The following is a 19,332-nucleotide window of genomic DNA, read 5'->3' on the forward strand; positions in this document are numbered from 1 at the left end:
AAAAAGTTTTTACAATTTTTACGACTTTTACACATTTTACTCGAAAAAGCGTTCCCGTACACAAAAAAGTTGTAAAATGTTCACTTCTCTTTAAACAAAAATGGCGCTGAATGACGCTCTCTTTAAAAACTTTTTACACGACAAATTTGGTCGAGTAAAAAAATAGTAACATGGTTGCCGGCGTCTGATTGGCTGATACGCCGACTTTGACATTTGTTCCAGTTTTTTTTTGACGTATTTTCCATTTTTCCGTTCCCGAACTATTTCAAAAAACTTGTGTAAGAACAAATTTTTTGCAGTTCTCTCTTTTACGAGTTTTACTATTAAAAAGTACGGGAACGAAGCTTATGTTACCATCAGCTGGGCTGATAATGCTACCTTCTTATTGTATCATGTGTTAGAGTCGATAATGCAGTTTCTTCAATTGGCAAGGTCCGATTTTGACAGATGTAACATTTGGCAACCACATTCAAAACTGGGGGTTGATATGGGACAAAAACAAAAACAACGGTTGGGTGGGAAAATCAAGGGAGGTCGAAGCAAAAGAAAACTGTGCCCAAACAAATCGCAATAAGACGAAGTTAAGCTCAAAGAGCCAAACGACGGGTAATGTGAGGTAAAAGGCGCGAATAAAACAAACAGAAAAGAAGTAAAATACAAGATAAAACATATAAAACGAGCTTCGTTGGCAAAAGATTTGCAAAAAACCGCAACCATACGTGATGCAAGGAGCCGAGATTTTGTGAGCGCAAGTTTGTTGTGTGTGCTTGTGTGAGTTCATGGACAATGAAAACGGGAAAAGCCAGAGCTAGAAATACAAGAAACGAAGAAAACAACAGGCAGTTACAGACAAACAACTCTCCAATGCAGGAGGATAACAAAGCTTTAGTTGAAAATTTGTAGAGCAAAAGAGTGACATATTGTGAAAGTGACAGCACATGCTTTTAATTGTGGTTTAAAAATAGAAAAAAAGAATATAAAATATTAAAACAAAGGAGTCTACAAACAAATAAATTTCGAAAAGTGAATAACTTCTTAACAAAAAAATCCTATAAGTTTGAAACTCGTGCTGGGAAAATAACCATATTTCAAGGGATTGGTAAGTATTATTGAAAAATCATAATTTTTAATTGTTTCAAACATTTGTAGAAGATTTTTCCTTAAATTTAATCAGTTTTTGGATTATTGTAAACATTTCCACCACCCCTTCCACCCTTGATTGGAAAAATCCTTCGTTTTTCTCAAATGAAACTCAATACAGGACTTTTATAAGCCAACATCTGTCTCAAGTCTGTATTACAATCACACACAGCCACACGCACCCGTACACAAATACTCGTCCTATTGGCATTTCTAAGGATTTGTTTTTGTTGTTGTTAGGATGGGTTTTATTTCTGTGTGTGTGTGTTCGGGTGATTGTGCCTGCGTTTGAACTGCAGATTTTCACCCCTCAATTTTGGCAAACTAAACCTAACTTGTGTGTCTAGGGTTGCCATAAGGCATTTTGTATTTCATACCAAATCGATAAATAACCAAAAAACACCAAAATTGAATGGTGACTCCCCAAAAGCCATTAATGTAGAGCAAATGACTACGAACGTCACCTACTCCAGAAAAGATGACTCCGAACGTCATCTACTCTGGAGAAGATGACTCCGAACGTCATCTACTCTAGTGAAGATGACTCCGAACGTCATCAACTCTCGAGAAGATGACTCCGAATGTCATCTTCTCTAGAGAAAATGACTCCGAACGTCATCTGGTCTGGAGAAGATGACTCCGAACGTCATCTACTTTAGAGAAAATGACTCCGAACGTCATCTGGTCTGGAGAAGATGACTCCGAACGTCATATACTCTAGAGAAGATGACTCCGAAATTCATCTAAAGTAGAGAAGATGACTCCGAAATTCATCTACAGTAGAGGCGATGACTCCGAACGTTATCTACTCTAGAGAAGATGACTCCGAACGTCATCTACTCTAGAGAAGATGACTTCGAACGCCATCTACTCTAGAGAGGATTACTCCGAAATTCATCTACAGTAGAGAAGATGACTCCGAAATTCATCTACAGTAGAGAAGATGACTCCGAAATTCATCTACAGTAGATGAGATGACTTCCAACGTCATCTACTACTCTAGAGAAGATTACTCCGAAAGTAATTTTATCCATAGTAAGTGATTCCAAATGTCATTTACTCCATAGGAACTAACTTCGAAAGTGATTTACTCCCTAGAAAATGGCTCTACTCTAGAGGAGATGACTCCGAACGTCATCTACTCTAGAGAAGATTACTCCGAACGTCATTTGACCTGGAGAAGATGACTCCGAACGTCATATTCTCTAAAGAAGATTACTCCGAACATCATCTACTCTAGAGAAGATGACTCCGAACGTCATATACTCTAGAATAGATGACTCCGAAAGTCATCTACTCTAGGGAAGATGACTCCGAATGTCATCTGCTATAGAGAAGATGACTCCGAACGTCATCTACTCTAAAGAAGTAGACTCCGAACGTCATCTACTCTAAAGAAGATGACTCCGAACGTCATCTACTCTAGAGAAGATTACTCCGAACGTCATTTGACCTGGAGAAGATGACTCCGAACGTCATATTCTCTAAAGAAGATTACTCCGAACATCATCTACTCTAGAGAAGATGACTCCGAACGTCATATACTCTAGAATAGATGACTCCGAAAGTCATCTACTCTAGGGAAGATGACTCCGAACGTCATCTACTCTAAAGAAGTAGACTCCGAACGTCATCTACTCTAAAGAAGATGACTCCGAACGTCATCTACTCTAAAAAAGATGACTCCGAACGTCATATACTCTAGAGAAGATGTTTCCGAATGTCATCAACTCTTAAGAAGATGTTTCCGAACGTCATCTACTCTAGAATAGATGACTCCAAACGTCATATACTCTTGAGAATATGTCTCCGAACGTCATCTACTCTAGATAAGATGACTCCAAACGTCATCTGCTCTAGAGAAGATGACTCCGAACGTCATTTGACCTGGAGAAGATGACTCCGAACGTCATATTCTCTAAAGAAGATTACTCCGAACATCATCTACTCTAGAGAAGATGACTCCGAATGTCATCTAATCTAGAAAATATGACTCCGAACGTCATCTACTCTAGAGAAGATGACTCCGAACGTCATCTAATCTAGAAAATATGACTCCGAACGTCATCTACTCTAGAGAAGATGACTCCGAACGTCATCCACCGTAAAGAAGATGACTCCGAACGTCATTTGACCTGGAGCAGATGACTCCGAACGTCATCACCGTAAAGAAGATGACTCCGAACGTCATCTACCGTAAAGAAAATGACTCCGAACGTCATATACTCTAAAGAAGATGACTCCGAACGTGATCTACTCTAGAGAAGATGACTCAGAACGTCATCTGCTCTAGAGAAGATGACTCCGAACGTCATCTACTCTAGAGAAGTTCACTTCGAACGTCATCTACTCTAGAGAAGATGACTCCGAAGGTCATTTACTCTAGAGAAGATGACTCTGAACGTCATCTGCTCTAGAGAAGATGACTCCGAACGTCATCTGCTCTAGAGAAGATGACTCCGAACGTCATCTGCTCTAGAGAAGATGACTCCGAACGTCATCTGCTCTAGAGAAGATGACTCCGAACGTCATCTGCTCTAGAGAAGATGACTCCGAACGTCATCTGCTCTAGAGAAGATGACTCCGAACGTCATCTGCTCTAGAGAAGATGACTCTGAACGTCTTCTGCTCTAGAGAAGATGACTCCGAACGTCATCTACTCTAGAGAAGATGACTCCGAACGTCATCTACTCTAGAGAAGATGACTCCGAACGTCATCTACTCTAGAGAAGATGACTCCGAACGTCATCTACTCTAGAGAAGATGACTCCGAACGTCATCTACTCTAGAGAAGATGACTCCGAACGTCATCTACTGCCGAGAAGATTACCCCGAACGTCATCAACTCTTGAGAAGATGTTTCCGAACGTCATCTACTGTTGAGAAGATGACTACGAACGTCATCTACTCTACAGAAGATGACTCCGAACGTCATATACTCTACAGAAGATGACTCCGAACGTCATCTACTCTAGAGAAGATGACTCCGAACATCATCTACTCCAGAGAAGATGACTCCGAACGTCACCTACTCCAGAGAAGATGACTCCGAACGTCACCTACTCTAGAGACTATGATTCCGAACGTCATCTACTCTAAAGAAGATGACTTTGAACGTCATCTAATGTAGAGAAAATTACCCGCAACGTCATCCACTCTACAGAAGATGACTCGGAACGTCATCTACTCTTGAGAAGATGAGTCCGAACGTCATCTACTCTTGATAAGATGACTCCGAACGTCATCTACTCTAGAGAAAATGACTCCGACCGTCATATACTCTAGAATAGATGACTCCAAACGTCATCTACTCTTGAGAATATGTCTCCGAACGTCATCTACTCTAGACAAGATGACTCCAAACGTCATCTAATGCAGAGAAGATGACTCCGAACGTCATCTACTCTAGAATAGATGACTCCGAAAGTCATCTGCTCTAGAGAAGATGACTCCGAACGTCATCTGCTCTAGAGAAGATGACTCCAAACGTCATCTACCGTAAAGAAGATGACTCCGAACGTCATCTACTCTAAAGAAGATGACTCCGAACGTTATCAACTCTAGAGAAGATGACTCCAAACGTCATCTACTCTAAAGAAGATGACTACGAACGTCATCTTTTCTAAAGAAAATGGGTCCGAACATCATCTACTCTAGAGGAGATGACTCCGAAAGAGATATACTCTAGAAAATATGACTCCGGACGTCGTCTACTCTAGAGAAGATGACTCTGAACGTCATCTAATCCAAAGTAGATGACTCGAAAAGTCATTTAATATGTAGTGAAACCCCCGAAAATCATTTACACCGAAGTAAATAACTCCGAAAGTGATTTTCTCTATAATAAATGGCTGCGAAAATAATTTTCTACTTAGTAAATGACTCCGAAAGTGATTTACTACTTAGTAAATGACTCCGAAAGTCATTCACTCGATATGGCTCGGAAAGTCATTTAAAATATATCAGTTTGATCGAAAAGCCATTTACCGCATAGTATACAAGTGCGATAGTCATTTACTCCATAGTACGTAACTTCAAAAGCGATTTACCCCATAGTAAATGACTCCGAATGCCATTTACTCCGTATGAACTAACTCCGAAAGTCAATTACTCCATAGTAAATAACTCCGAAACTCATTTATAATGTATTAGTTAACTCGGAAAGCCATCTACTCCATAGTATATAACTCCGAAAGTGATGTACTCCATATTAAATGACTCCGAAAGTAATTTACTCCATAGGAAATTATTTCGAAAGTCATTCACTCGATAGTATATTACTCCGAATGTCATTCACTCGATAGTATATTACTCCGAAAGTCATTTATAATGTATTAGTAAACTCGGAAAGCTATTTACTCCATAGTATATAACAACGAAAGTCATTTAATCCATAGTAAATGATCCCGAAAGCCTTTTACTCTGAAGTAAGTGACTCTCAGTCATTTAATATGTAGTAAATAACTTCAAAAGTCATTAACTGCATTAAAATGCCTCCAAAAGTTATTTACTCCATAGTAAATTTCCGACCTATCGACCAAATGTAATTTTTGACCATGAAAAATCCATCAAACACGGCAACTCTATTGTGTCTGTGTGTGCCGCCTTGGTCTCCGTTGGGTATTCTGCTGTGTTGTGAGTGTCGTCATCATTACGGGTTTATCATTCTAGTTTTGAACACATCCTGATGTCACACAGACACACACACAATGAAGCTCACATTGAGTTTTACCCCCCAAAGGAACAGATGTAACTCTCTTTTATGTACTCCACCTTTTTTTTGGGTAAATTTATATAACGGGATTAAACCTCTGATGGGAATTGATAACATTTCACTCTCTCTCTTTGTGTTTTTCGCTCTGTTTCTCTGCAGAAAATCTCTTTATTTAACCGTCCTTTGTAAGGGGGTTTCAAAACTAAGTTTTGTGGGAATGAAAGAGAAAAATAAACGAATTCCTAATCCCACAATTATCCTTGTGAAATTTCTGACTATCTCTTTTCAACTTTAAGGCCAGTTTCAATACAACGTTGATGGTTTTGCTGTTGTTGTTATTGCTACTTGTAGTACATTTTCCAAACTATGACATCAACTTGTTTGTCTTCTTCCTCCGTTGCTTTGCATTTTCCACGCCAGCCAACGTCAACTTTTCTAAACTCAATTTAAGTCTATTTTATGTCTTCCTTTTGAGGGGTTTCCCTCACCCTCCACAATTTACAAATTTGATTCTGAGTTAATTTGCCTCCCACTGTCATTCCATTCTAAGAACAGCTCTCCCCCACGACACCACCACGACTTTATTCCAAGTCAATATTTAATTGACAATTTTCGTTGTCTATTCGTCATCGTGTGGCATGGTGGCCTAGCTGGTGTTGTTGTTGTTGCTGTTTACGGACTCCTGTCGATTAAAATTGTACTTGCCATTACAATGACAAACAGCTCGGCTTGTTGTTAGTTTGTTGATTCATTCGTATCCTGCGAATGTGCTTAGATTTCTTGTTGTTATTGTTGTCTTTTGTCTGTCCAATATGAATTGTCCTTTCTTCCCCTACAATTCTCATTTCAATTCGTACTTACCGTTATTATTTGTGTGAGATATTCTCAATAGAGTATACGAGAGAATTAGGTGTTCTAATTTTCTCTCTTCATACCTCCTTTTCTCCAATTGAACATTTCAAAGCTTACACTACACCTTTGTGGCATTTGTTATGATTGTCATTGTTGTTTCTGTTCTTGTTGTCAATTTAATTGTTATCGATTAGTTTTGAAAATTACTACTTACTCACCATGCAACCATGGAACAGAACAATGGCAACTGCAGCATTTACACCACCACCACCACCACCGACAAAGCCCATCTCACTCACAACACCCTCACCTTCGTTGTGTGGGGTTATTACAGTAGGAAAAATAATCTCAGCTCTGCTTTGTGGTGCCGTTCAGGAGGTGGAAATTTTAATTTAGGAATGCATGGCGTCATCGACTCTAATTGGGATAAATTTGCAAGGTATGTGAACGAAGTCACAATTCCCTTAGGGTAGGATACTTGGACTTGGAATGTCACTAACTCTACAGCTAATGAGTCCGAAAGTCAATTCATCTGTAGGAAAAGTCTCCGAAATAGATTTTATATGCTGTAATTTATTCCGAAAGTCATGAACTCTCCAAAATAATTGATTGAAAGTAATTTACTCTTTATCGAATTACTTCGAAATCCCTTTACCCTGTAGAAAGGGACTCCGAATGTCATTTACTCTGAAGACAATGACTCCGAAAGTAGATTTCACTGTAGTAAATGATTCCGAAACTCATATACCCGGTAGAAAATGACTCCGAATGTCATTAACTCTATAACAAATAACTGCAAAAATAGTTTATACTGTAGTTAATTACTCCGAAAGTCTTTTACTCTTGCGTAAATGAGTCCGAAAGTTGTTTACTCTGAAGCAAATGACTACGAACGTCATTACTCTGTAGAAAATTACTCCGAAAGTAATTTATTCTGTAGGAAATGACTCCGAAAGTAAATTATTCTGTAGTAAATAACTCCGAAAGTAATGTATTTTGTAGAAAATGCATACGAAAGTTATTTATTCTGTAGGAAATCGCTCCGAACGTCATTTACTCTACAGAAAATGACTCCGAATGTCATTTAACCTGTAGAAAATGTCTCCGAAAGTCATTTACTCTGCAGAAAATGACTCCGAAAGTCATTTACTCTGTAGAAAGTGACTCCGAAATTAATTTATTCTGAGAAAATGACTCCGAAATAGACTCCGAAAATCATTTTACCTGTAGGAAATGACTCCGAAATTCATTTATTCTGCAGTAAATGACTCAGAAAGTCAATTACTCTGCAGTAAATGACTCAGAAAGTCATTTATATTGTAGTAAGTGGCTGCAAGTGACTCCGAAATTGATTTATTCTGTAGAAAATGACTCCGAAAGTAATTTACTCTGCAGAAAATGACTCCGAGAGTCATTTATCCTGTAGAAAATGACTCCGAAAGTAATGTATTCTCTAGAAAATGCATACGAAAGTTATTTATTCTGTAGGAAATCGCTCCGAACGTCATTTACTCTGCAGAAAATGACTCCGAATGTCATTTAACCTGTAGAAAATGTCTCCGAAAGTCATTTACGCTGTAGAAAGTGACTCCGAAAGTCATTTACGCTGTAGAAAGTGACCCCGAAATTGATTTATTCTGTAGAAAATGACTCCGAATGTAATTTACTCTGCAGAAAATGACTCCGGGAGTCATTTATTCTGTAGAAAATGACTCCGAAAGTCATTTACTCTGAAGATAATGACTCCGTAAGTTGATTTCACTGTAGTAAATGATTCCGAAACTCATATACCCGGTAGAAAATGACTCCGAATGTCATTAACTCTGTAACAAATAACTGCAAAAATAGTTTATACTGTAGTAAATTACTCCGAAAGATTTTTACTCCTGAGTAAATGAGTCCGAAAGTAGTTTACTCTGAAGCAAATGACTACGAACGTCATTACTTTGTAGAAAATGACTCCGTAAGTAATTTATTCTGTAGAAAATGACTCCGAAAATAATGTATTCTGTAGAAAATGCATACGAAAGTTATTTATTATTTTGATAAAATGACTCCGAAATTAATTTACTATGCAGAAAATCACTCCGAGAGTCATTTACCCTGTAGAAAATGACTCCGAAAGTAATTTATTCTGTACAAAATGACTACGAGAGTGATTTATCCTGTAGAAAATAACTCCGAAAGTCATTTACTTTTTGAAAATGACTCCGAAAGTCATTTACTCTGCAGAAAATGACCCCGAAAGTCATTTAACCTGTAGAAAATTACTCCGAAAGTCATTTATTCTTTGTAAATGACTCCGAAAGCCATTAACTCTGTGACAAATACCTCCAAAATTCTTTTAGTCCGCAGAAAATGACTCCGAAAGTCGTTTACTTTGTAGAAAGTGACTCCGAAAGTAATTTATTCTGTCGAAAATGACTCCGAAAGTCATTTACTCTGTAGAAAATTACTCCGAAAGTCATTTACTCTGCAGAAAATGACTCCGAAAGTAATTTAACCTGTAGAAAATGACTCCGAAATTCATTTATTCTGCAGTAAATGACTCAGAAAGTCAATTACTCTGTAGTAAATGACTCAGAAAGTCATTTTTATTGTAGTAAGTGGTTCCAAATGTCATTTATTCTGTAAAAAATGACTCCGAAAGTCATTTACTCTGCAGAAAATGACTCCGAAAGTCATTTACTCTGTAGAAAGTGACTTAGAAATACTTTTACTCGTTAGTAAATGGCTCACAAAGTCATTTATTCTGTAGTAAATGACTCCGAAAGTAATTTATTCTGTAGTAAATGACTCCGAAAGTTATTTACTCTGTAGAAAATGACTCCGAAAGTCATTTACTCTGTAGAAAATGACTCCGAAAGTCATTTACTCTGTAGAAAATGACTCCGAAAGTCATTAACTCTATAGGAAATGACTACGAAAATCATTAACTCTGGAAAAAATGGCTCACAAAATCATTTATTCTGTAGTAAATGACTCCGAAAGTAATTTATTCTGTAGTAAATGACTCCGAAAGTCATTTACTCTGTAGAAAATGACTCCGAAAGTCATTTACTCTGTAGAAAATGACTCCGAAAGTCATTTACTCTGTAGAAAATGACTCCGAAAGTCATTAACTCTATAGGAAATGACTACGAAAATCATTAACTCTGGAAAAAATGACTCAGAAATACTTTTACTCGTTAGTAAATGGCTCACAAAGTCATTTATTCTGTAGTAAATGACTCCGAAAGTTATTTATTCTGTAGAAAATGTCTCCGAAAGTTATTTACTCTGTAGAAAATTACTCCGAAAGTCATTTACTCTGTAGAAAATTACTCCGAAAGTCATTAACCCTGGAAAAATGACTCAGAAATACTTTTACTCGTTAGTAAATGGCTCACAAAGTCATTTATTCTGTAGTAAATGACTCCGAAAGTTATTTATTCTGTAGAAAATGTCTCCGAAAGTTATTTACTCTGTAGAAAATTACTCCGAAAGTCATTTACTCTGTAGAAAATTACTCCGAAAGTCATTAACCCTGGAAAAATGACTCAGAAATACTTTTACTCGTTAGTAAATGGCTCACAAAGTCATTTATTCTGTAGTAAATGACTCCGAAAGTTATTTATTCTGTAGAAAATGTCTCCGAAAGTTATTTACTCTGTAGAAAATGACTCCGAAAGTCATTTACTCTGTAGAAAATGACTCCGAAAGTCATTAACCCTGGAAAAATGACTCAGAAATACTTTTACTCGTTCGTAAATGACTCACAAAGTCATTTATTCTGTAGTAAATGACTCCGAAAGTTATTTACTCTGTAGAAAATGACTCCGAAAGTCATTTACTCTGTAGAAAATGACTCCGAAAGTAATTAACTCTATAGGAAATGACTACGAAAATCATTAACTCTGGAAAAAATGACTCACAAAGTAATTTATTCTGTGTAAATGACTCCGAAAGTAATTTATTCTGTAGTAAATGACTCCGAAAGTCATTCTTGCTGTAGAAAATGACTCCGAAAGTTATTTACTCTGTAGAAAATGACTCCGAAAGTCATTTACTCTGTAGAAAATGACTCCGAAAGTCGTTTGCTCTATAGGAAATGACTATGACAATCATTAGCTCTGGAAAAAATCACTCAGAAAGACTTTTACTCGTTAGTAAATGACTCACAAAGTCATTTATTCTGTAGTCAATGACTCCGAAAGTAATTTATTCTGTAGTAAATGATTCCGAAAGTCAGTTACTCTGTGGAAAATGACTCCGAAAGTCATTCTTGCTGTAGAAAATGACTCCGAAAGTCATTAACTCTGTAACATATAACTCCGAAACTCATTTATTTTGTAGTAAGTGATTCCAAAAGTACCATTCTCTGTAGAAAATGACTCCCAAAATCATTAGCTTTGTGAAAAACAACTCCAAAAGTCTATTAGTCTGTAACAAATGACTCCGAAAGACTTTTACTCTCTAGTAAATGACTCCGAAAATCATTTATTCTGTAGTAAATGTCTCCGAAAGCCATTTACTCTGTAGAAAATGTCTTCGAAAGTAATTTTCTCTAAATAAAATGACTCCGAATTCGTTTATTTTATATGAAACGATTCCGAATGACATTTACTCTTAACATGTCATTTACTCTACAGTGAATGACTCCGAATATCATTTACTCCATAGTAAAAGATCTTAAAACAATTTTTTGTTTGTTGTAATTGATGATTTTGAAAATAATTTTCTCTATGTTTAATGAATTTTCTTTATTCAATTCAATTACTTTGTGGCCGCCTGCAAACGCATCTTACTTTGTAAACATTACTTTGACGTTTAAAAATTGGGCAATAATGCGCGCGTACACACACACTAACCTTACACTAGATGCCACAAAAAAGACACGTACGCCAGCCAAAGTATTATTCCAAGTTTATTTTTAAAATTGTTAGGAATAGGAAGAGATTTGTTCGATGGCATGCTCTTCTTTAAGGCAGAGGAGAAATTAAAATCGTATAAAGACTGGCATAGACGGACGCGCAATAGCCATGAATACTAGTGCCGAGTTGGATGTTTTTACACACTGTGTGGCGGCTGACGTTACAACGAACTTACAACCTCCGCCCTACCTTCCTCCCTCCCTCCCTTCCTCCTTCACTTGGTAAAGAAACCAAACCACCTCCCATTACCTTGCCTTCAGTTTTTACATTAGCGAGAAACAAAACTTGTGGCCAAATGAAAACAACACAACAACAACAGCAGCAATAATGAGGGTGATAATGAAGTAAACAATAATGATGATGTTGATGTTGGGCGTCATAGAGGAGCTCAGAGCCATGTTCATTCTTGGCAGCATTTGAATTGATCGAGCAGAGTAAAGAATTTCCTCTAGAATTTCAATATAAACATTAGAATAGAGCCCAGCCAGCAGCAGTACACAATTTTCCAATTACAACAAGTAGCACGCGTCAAATATTTTTTTCTTTCGACAGGAACCTAATGGAACGAACAACTTATAAACTTCCCCTAAACCATAAAATAATAATAACAACAAACATACACACATATGTATGTGGCGACTCAATCCAATGCCTTCTTCTTATAAACACATGTTGAGGTTTCCTGTAGTGCCTGCCTTTGCCCCCGTTCTTTAGTCGCGTGTAAAATGCTGCGTCCCTCTACGAAAACACCCTAAACTAATTTGAAATTAAATGTGTTGATGATTCATAGAAGAAAATTGTTTTATGTTCTGAGGTCTTAAAACAGAGTGCGTTGCCTTTGAAGCCCTGATTACAAATATCGGCAAGTGTCTACGATTCAAGCAGGGAGAGAAGCTGCTGGCTGGATTCCCCCCATTCGCAAGTTAAATGTAAATATTTATTTTGTTTTTTTTTACTATAAATTTTATTCTAAATTTATCAACTTCCGTTCTTCGTTTGGCTTAGGAGCATGGGTTTTAAGATAGGTGCAAATGGATGTTTGAAATAACATGAAGGGCGGCGGAGGGTAACAACTAGACGACAAGTGGATGAAAGATGTGTGCATTAAATCAATCACAAATGACATATGGAAGATATTCGGAACTATTTACTATCCAAATTTTTTCGATGTGTTTTCTTTCCTAGACCAAACAACTTTCGGAGTTGGTTCCTATGGAGGATATTGCAGTCGTTATAATTTGCGGAAAAGTAAATGACATTAGCTATCTTTTACTAAAAGGTAAATGCTCCATAGTATGGTATTCGAAGTAATTTACTATTATCCAAATGACACTAGGAGTCATTTTCTGTAGGGTAATTAACTTTCGGATTAATTTCCCAGAAAGTCTTTCACATTCGGAATCATTTCGCAAAAAGTTCTAGACTTTCGAAAATATCAATTATGGAGTAAATGACATCTCGAAGTGGTTTATATATCATTTCTCGGCATTCGTAGTCATTGAACTGCCACTAAATATTCTCTGGATTATGATCTCAGCCAACTCTCAATTAGAATACATTGTTGCCCTGCTTTGCCTTCATACATTTTACTTCCGTGTATTATATTTAGTAAAATCCATCCTCCTCTTGTGGCTTATGTGATGTACTCAACAAAACTTCATTATGATCTTTCGCTGATCCCTACATCCATAGCTATGGCATGTGTTCTAAGCATAAATTTGTGTCTACTCTTCCAAAGCATTTCATTTTACTTTCGTTTAAGAACTTCTCCATAAACTTTGAAAGTTGGCATTAGTTTTTTTGGGCTAAATTTAGCTCCACAAAACACAAGCGAACACACATTGAAGATTGGAATATGTACATACATACGTATTTATGTATGTTGGGTTTTGGTGCTATTTAGTTAATCTTTTTATAGAAGATGTGCTGTTTAATACCTCTTCTAATAGAAGAGATATCTTTTAGTACCTCTTCTTTTAGAAGAGATGCTGTTTATTACCTCTTCTTATAGAAGAAGTGCATCTTAGTACCTCTTCCCATATAAAAGGTGCTTTTTACTACCTCTTCTCATATAAAAGGTGCTTTTTAGTACCTCTTCTCATATAAAAGGTGATTTTTAGTACCTCTTCTCATATATTAGGTGTTTTTTAGTACCTCTTCTTATAGAAAAGATGCTGTTTAGCACCTCTTCTTATAGAGGAGGTTCGTTTAGTACCTCTTTTAGTACCACTTATCAAAGAGGTGCTTTTTAGTACCACTTATCGAAGAGGTGCTTTTTGTACCTCTTCCTGTAGAAGAGGTGCATTTTAGTACCTCTTCTTATAGAGGAGATGATTTTTAGTAACTCTTCCCATAGAATATGTGCTTTTTAGTACCACTTCTTATAGAAGTGGGGCTTTTTAGTACCTCTTCCCATAGAAGAGGTGCGTTTTAGTACCACTTCTTATAGAAGAGGTACTTCTTAGTACCACTTCCTATAGAAGAGGGGTTCCTATAAAAGACGTGCCTTTTTAGTACCACTTCTTATAGAAGAGGTACTTTTTAGTACAAGAGGTCCTTTTTGTTCCGCTTCTTATAGAAGGGGAGCTTTTTAGTACCACTTCCTATAGAATATGTGCTTTTTAATACCTCTTCTTATAAAAAAGTCCTGTTTAGTACCTCTTCATATAAAGGAGGTCCTGTTTAATACATCTTTTTATAGATGTGGTCCTGTTTAGTACCTCTTTTTATAGATGAGGTGCTTTTTAGTACCTCTTCCTATAGAAGAAATGATTTTTAGTACCCCTTTTTATAGAGGAGGTGCTTTTAGTACCTCTTATAGAAGAGATGCTTTTTAGTACCTCTTCTTATATAAGAGGTGCTTTTTAGTACCTCTTCTTATATAAGATGTGCTTTTTAGTACCTCTTTTTATATAAGAGGTGTGTTTTAGTACCTCTTTTTTTATGGAAGATGTGCTTCTTAGTACCCCTTTTTATACAGGAGGTGCTTTTTAGTACCTCTTCTTATATAAGAGGTGCTTTTTAGTACCTCTGCTTAGAGACGAAGTGCTTTTTAGTACCTCTTCTAATATAAGAGGTGTTTTTTAGTACCTATTCTTATATAAGAGGTGTTTTTTAGTACCTCTTTTTTACGGAGGATGTGCTTCTTAGTACCTCTTCTTATAGAAGATGTGCTTTATAGTACCTCTTCTTATATAAGAGGAGTTTTTTAGTACCTCTGCTTAGAGACGAAGTGCTTCTTAGTACCTCTTCTTATAGAAGAGGTGCTTTTTAGTGCCTTTTAGTACCACTTCATATAGAAGAGGTGCCTTTTAGTACCACTTCTTATAGAAGAGGTACTCCTTCTTATAGAAGAGGTGCTTTTTAGTACCTCTTCCCATAGAAGAGGTGCTTTTTAGTACCTCTTCCCATAGAAGAGGTGCTGTTTAGTACCTCTTCCCATAGAAGAGGTGCTTTTTAGTACCTCTTCCCATAGAAGAGGTGCTGTTTAGTACCTCTTCCCATAGAAGAGGTGCTTTTTAGTACCTCTTCCCATAGAAGAGGTGCTGTTTAGTACCTCTTCTTATAGAAGAGGTGATTTTTGGTACCTTTTCTTATAGAAGAAGTGCTTTTTAGTACCTCTTCTTATAGAAGAGTAGCTGTTTAGTACCTTTTCTTATATAAGAGGTGCTTTTTAGTACCTCTTCTTATAGAAGAGTAGCTGTTTAGTACCTTTTCTTATATAAGAGGTGCTTTTTAGTACCTCTTCTTATAGAAGAGGTGCTTTTTAGTACCTTTTCTTATATAAGAGGTGCTTTTTAGTACCTCTTCTTATAGAAGAGGTGCTTTTTAGTACCTTTTCTTATATAAGAGGTGCTTTTTAGTACCTCTTCTTATAGAAGAGGTGCTTTTTAGTACCTTTTCTTATATAAGAGGTGCTTTTTAGTAACTCTTCTTATATAAGAGGTGCTTTTTAGTACCTCTTTTTATAGAAGAGGTGCTTTTTAGTAGCTCTTTTTATAGAAGAGGTGCTTTTTAGTAGCTCTTTTTTATAGAAGAGGTGCTTTTTAGTAGCTCTTTTTTATAGAAGAGGTGCTTTTTAGTACCTCTTTTTTTATAGAAGAGGTGCTTTTTAGTACCTCTTTTTTATAGAAGAGGTGCTTTTTAGTACCTCTTCTTATAGAAGAGGTGCTTTTTATTACCTCTTCTTATAGAAAAGGTGCTTTTTATTACCTCTTCTTATATAAGAGGTGTTTTTTAGTACCTATTCTTATATAAGAGGTGCTTTTTAGTACCTCTGCTTAGAGACGAAGTGCTTCTTAGTACCTCTTCTTATAGAAGAGGTGCTTTTTATTACCTCTTCTTATAGAAGAGGTGCTTTTTATTACCTCTTCTTATAGAAGAGGTGCTTTTTATTACCTCTTCTTATAGAAGAGGTGCTTTTTATTACCTCTTCTAATAGAAGAGGTGCTTTTTATTACCTCTTCTTATAGAAGAGGTGCTTTTTATTACCTCTTCTTATATAAGAGGCGCTTTTTAGTACCTCTTCTTATATAAGATGTGCTTTTTAGTACCTCTTCTTATAGAAGAGGTGATTTTTATTACCTCTTCTTATAGAAGAGGTGATTTTTATTACCTCTTCTTATAGAAGAGGTGCTTTTTATTACCTCTTCTTATAGAAGAGGTGCTTTTTATTACCTCTTCTTATAGAAGAGGTGCTTTTTATTACCTCTTCTTATAGAAGAGGTGCTTTTTATTACCTCTTCTTATAGAAGAGGTGCTTTTTATTACCTCTTCTTATAGAAGAGGTGCTTTTTATTACCTCTTCTTATAGAAGAGGTGCTTTTTATTACCTCTTCTTATAGAAGAGGTGCTTTTTATTACCTCTTCTTATAGAAGAGGTGCTTTTTATTACCTCTTCTTATAGAAAAGGTGCTTTTTATTACCTCTTCTTATAGAAGAGGTGCTTTTTATTACCTCTTCTTATAGAAGAGGTGCTTTTTATTACCTCTTCTTATAGAAGAGGTGCTTTTTATTACCTCTTCTTATAGAAGAGGTGCTTTTTATTACCTCTTCTTATAGAAGAGGTGCTTTTTATTACCTCTTCTTATAGAAGAGGTGCTTTTTATTACCTCTTCTTATAGAAGAGGTGCTTTTTATTACCTCTTCTTATAGAAGAGGTGCTTTTTATTACCTCTTCTTATAGAAGAGGTGCTTTTTATTACCTCTTCTTATAGAAGAGGTGCTTTTTATTACCTCTTCTTATAGAAGAGGTGCTTTTTATTACCTCTTCTTATAGAAGAGGTGCTTTTTATTACCTCTTCTTATAGAAGAGGTGCTTTTTATTACCTCTTCTTATAGAAGAGGTGCTTTTTATTACCTCTTCTTACATAAGAGGTGCTTTTTTATACCTCTTCTTATAGAAGAGGTGCTTTTTATTACCTCTTCTTATAGAAGAGGTGCTTTTTATTACCTCTTCTTACATAAGAGGTGCTTTTTTATACCTCTTCTTACATAAGAGGTGCTTTTTTATACCTCTTCTTATAGAAGAGGTGCTTTTTAGTACCTCTTCTTATAGAAGAGGTGCTTTTTATTATCTCTTCTTATAGAATAGGTGCTTTTTATTACCTCTTCTTATAGAATAGGTGCTTTTTATTACCTCTTCGTATAGAAGGGGTGCTTTTTAGTACCTCTTTTTATAGAAGATGTGCTTTTTAGTACCTCTTCTTATATAAGATGTGCTTTTTAGTACCTCTTCTTATATAAGATGTGCTTTTTAGTACCTCTTCTTATAGAAGAGGTGATTTTTATTACCTCTTCTTATAGAAGAGGTGCTTTTTATTACCTCTTCTTATAGAAGAGGTGCTTTTTATTACCTCTTCTTATAGAAGAGGTGCTTTTTATTACCTCTTCTTATAGAAGAGGTGCTTTTTAGTGCCTCTTCTTATATAAGAGGTGCTTTTTAGTATCTCTTCTTATAGAAGACGTGCCTTTTAGTATCTCTTCTTATAGAAGACGTGCCTTTTAATACCTCTTTTTATAGAAAAGGTGCTTTTTAGTACCTTTTTTATAGAAGAGGTGCTTTTTAGGACCTCTTTTTTATAGAAGAGGTGCTTTTTAGTAAATCTTCTTATAGAAGAGGTGCTTTTTAGTAGCTCTTCTTATAGAAGAGGTGCTTTTTAGTACCTCTTCTTATAGAAGTGCTTTTTAGTACCTCTTTTTATATTAGAGGTGCTTTTTAGTACCTCTTCTTATAGAAGAGGTGCTTTTTATTACCTCTTCTTATAGAAGAGGAACTTTTTATTACCTCTTCTTATAGAAGAGGTGCTTTTTATTACCTCTTCTTATAGAAGAGGTGCTTTTTATTACCTCTTCTTATAGAAGAGGTGCTTTTTATTACCTCTCCTTATAGAAGAGGAACTTTTTATTACCTCTTCTTATAGAAGAAGTGCTTTTTATTATCTCTTCTTATAGAAGAGGTGCTTTTTAGTACATCTTCTTATAGAAGAGGTGCTTTTTATTACCTCTTCTTATAGAAGAGGTGCTTTTTATTACCTCTTCTTATAGAAGAGGTGCTTTTTATTACCTCTTCTTATAGAAGAGGTGCTTTTTATTACCTCTTCTTATAGAAGAGGTGCTTTTTATTACCTCTTCTTATAGAAGAGGTGCTTTTTATTACCTCTTCTTATAGAAGAGGTGCTTTTTATTACCTCTTCTTATAGAAGAGGTGCTTTTTATTACCTCTTCTTATAGAAGAGGTGCTTTTTATTACCTCTTCTTATAGAAGAGGTGCTTTTTATTACCTCTTCTTATAGAAGAGGTGCTTTTTATTACCTCTTCTTATAGAAGAGGTGCTTTTTATTACCTCTTCTTATATAAGAGGTGCTTTTTAGTACCTCTTCTATGCTTTTTATTACCTCTTCTTATAGAAGAGGTGCTTTTTAGTACCTCTTCTTATAGAAGAGGTGCTCGCTAGTACCTCTTCTTATAGAACAGGTGTTTTTAGTACATCCTCTTATAGAAGATGTGCTTTTTAGTACATCTTCTTATAGAAGATGTGCTTTTTAGTACCTCTTCTTATCGAAGATGTGCTTTTTAGTACCTCTTCTTAGAGACGAGTCGTTCTAGTTTTATCTCCGTTTACTGAATAGAGTCATTGCCCTTTTTCCATTTTCGTACTTTGAGGCTTACAACGAAGTTCAGTTACCTTTCTTCAATGGCATCAACGATTTTTGAACTTCTTACATTACTGGTAACGAAATAAAAACCACAAACCATACAAATTATTGCATGTACCAATTTTATATTAAAGATTCAATGATAAAATGCTCTCCGCATAAAGAGAGAGTCGTTCTCCGTTGCAACATGAGGGTTTTGAGGCATCATCTTCGGTGCAAATGTTTTTTTTCTCGGCCTTAAGACATAAACTTACTTACTTACTTAGCTGGCCCATTACAGAACATTTGTTCTATAGGCCGAACTAAGAAGAGATCTCCATTCCTCTCTATTTGTTGCTTTGCACTCTGGAATACCGCGCCTTGTCATCTCATCATCCACTTGTTTGCGCCATCTATTCCTTGGCCTGCCAATTCTGCGTGCACCGCCATGTGGCATGTATTCATACGCCTTTTTAGTGGGTTCATCATCGCTCATTCTTTTGATATGGCCTAGCCAACGCAATCGCTGCATCTCGATACGTTTAACAATATTGATGTCGTTGTATAGCAGATACAG

General features: G+C 36.1%; 1 protein-coding gene across 2 annotated transcripts in view; it reads left to right on the forward strand.

Annotated features, from left to right (window-relative positions):
* The first annotated feature begins 442 nt into the window (after positions 1–442).
* LOC141400172 (uncharacterized) overlaps positions 443–19,332 on the forward strand; it is an 85,941-nt gene continuing 67,051 nt past the window's right edge. The window contains exon 1 of one of the 2 annotated variants that reach the window (XM_073979624.1): positions 443–1,099. The gene's annotated coding sequence lies outside the window, so the exon portion shown is untranslated. The remainder of the gene's footprint in view (positions 1,100–19,332) is intronic. The other variant, XM_073979622.1, reaches the window with a different exon arrangement.

Source organism: Musca autumnalis, unplaced genomic scaffold (assembly GCF_047663935.1).
Source record: "Musca autumnalis isolate F117 unplaced genomic scaffold, ASM4766393v1 scaffold_3, whole genome shotgun sequence".
Classification (NCBI taxonomy): domain Eukaryota; kingdom Metazoa; phylum Arthropoda; class Insecta; order Diptera; family Muscidae; genus Musca; species Musca autumnalis.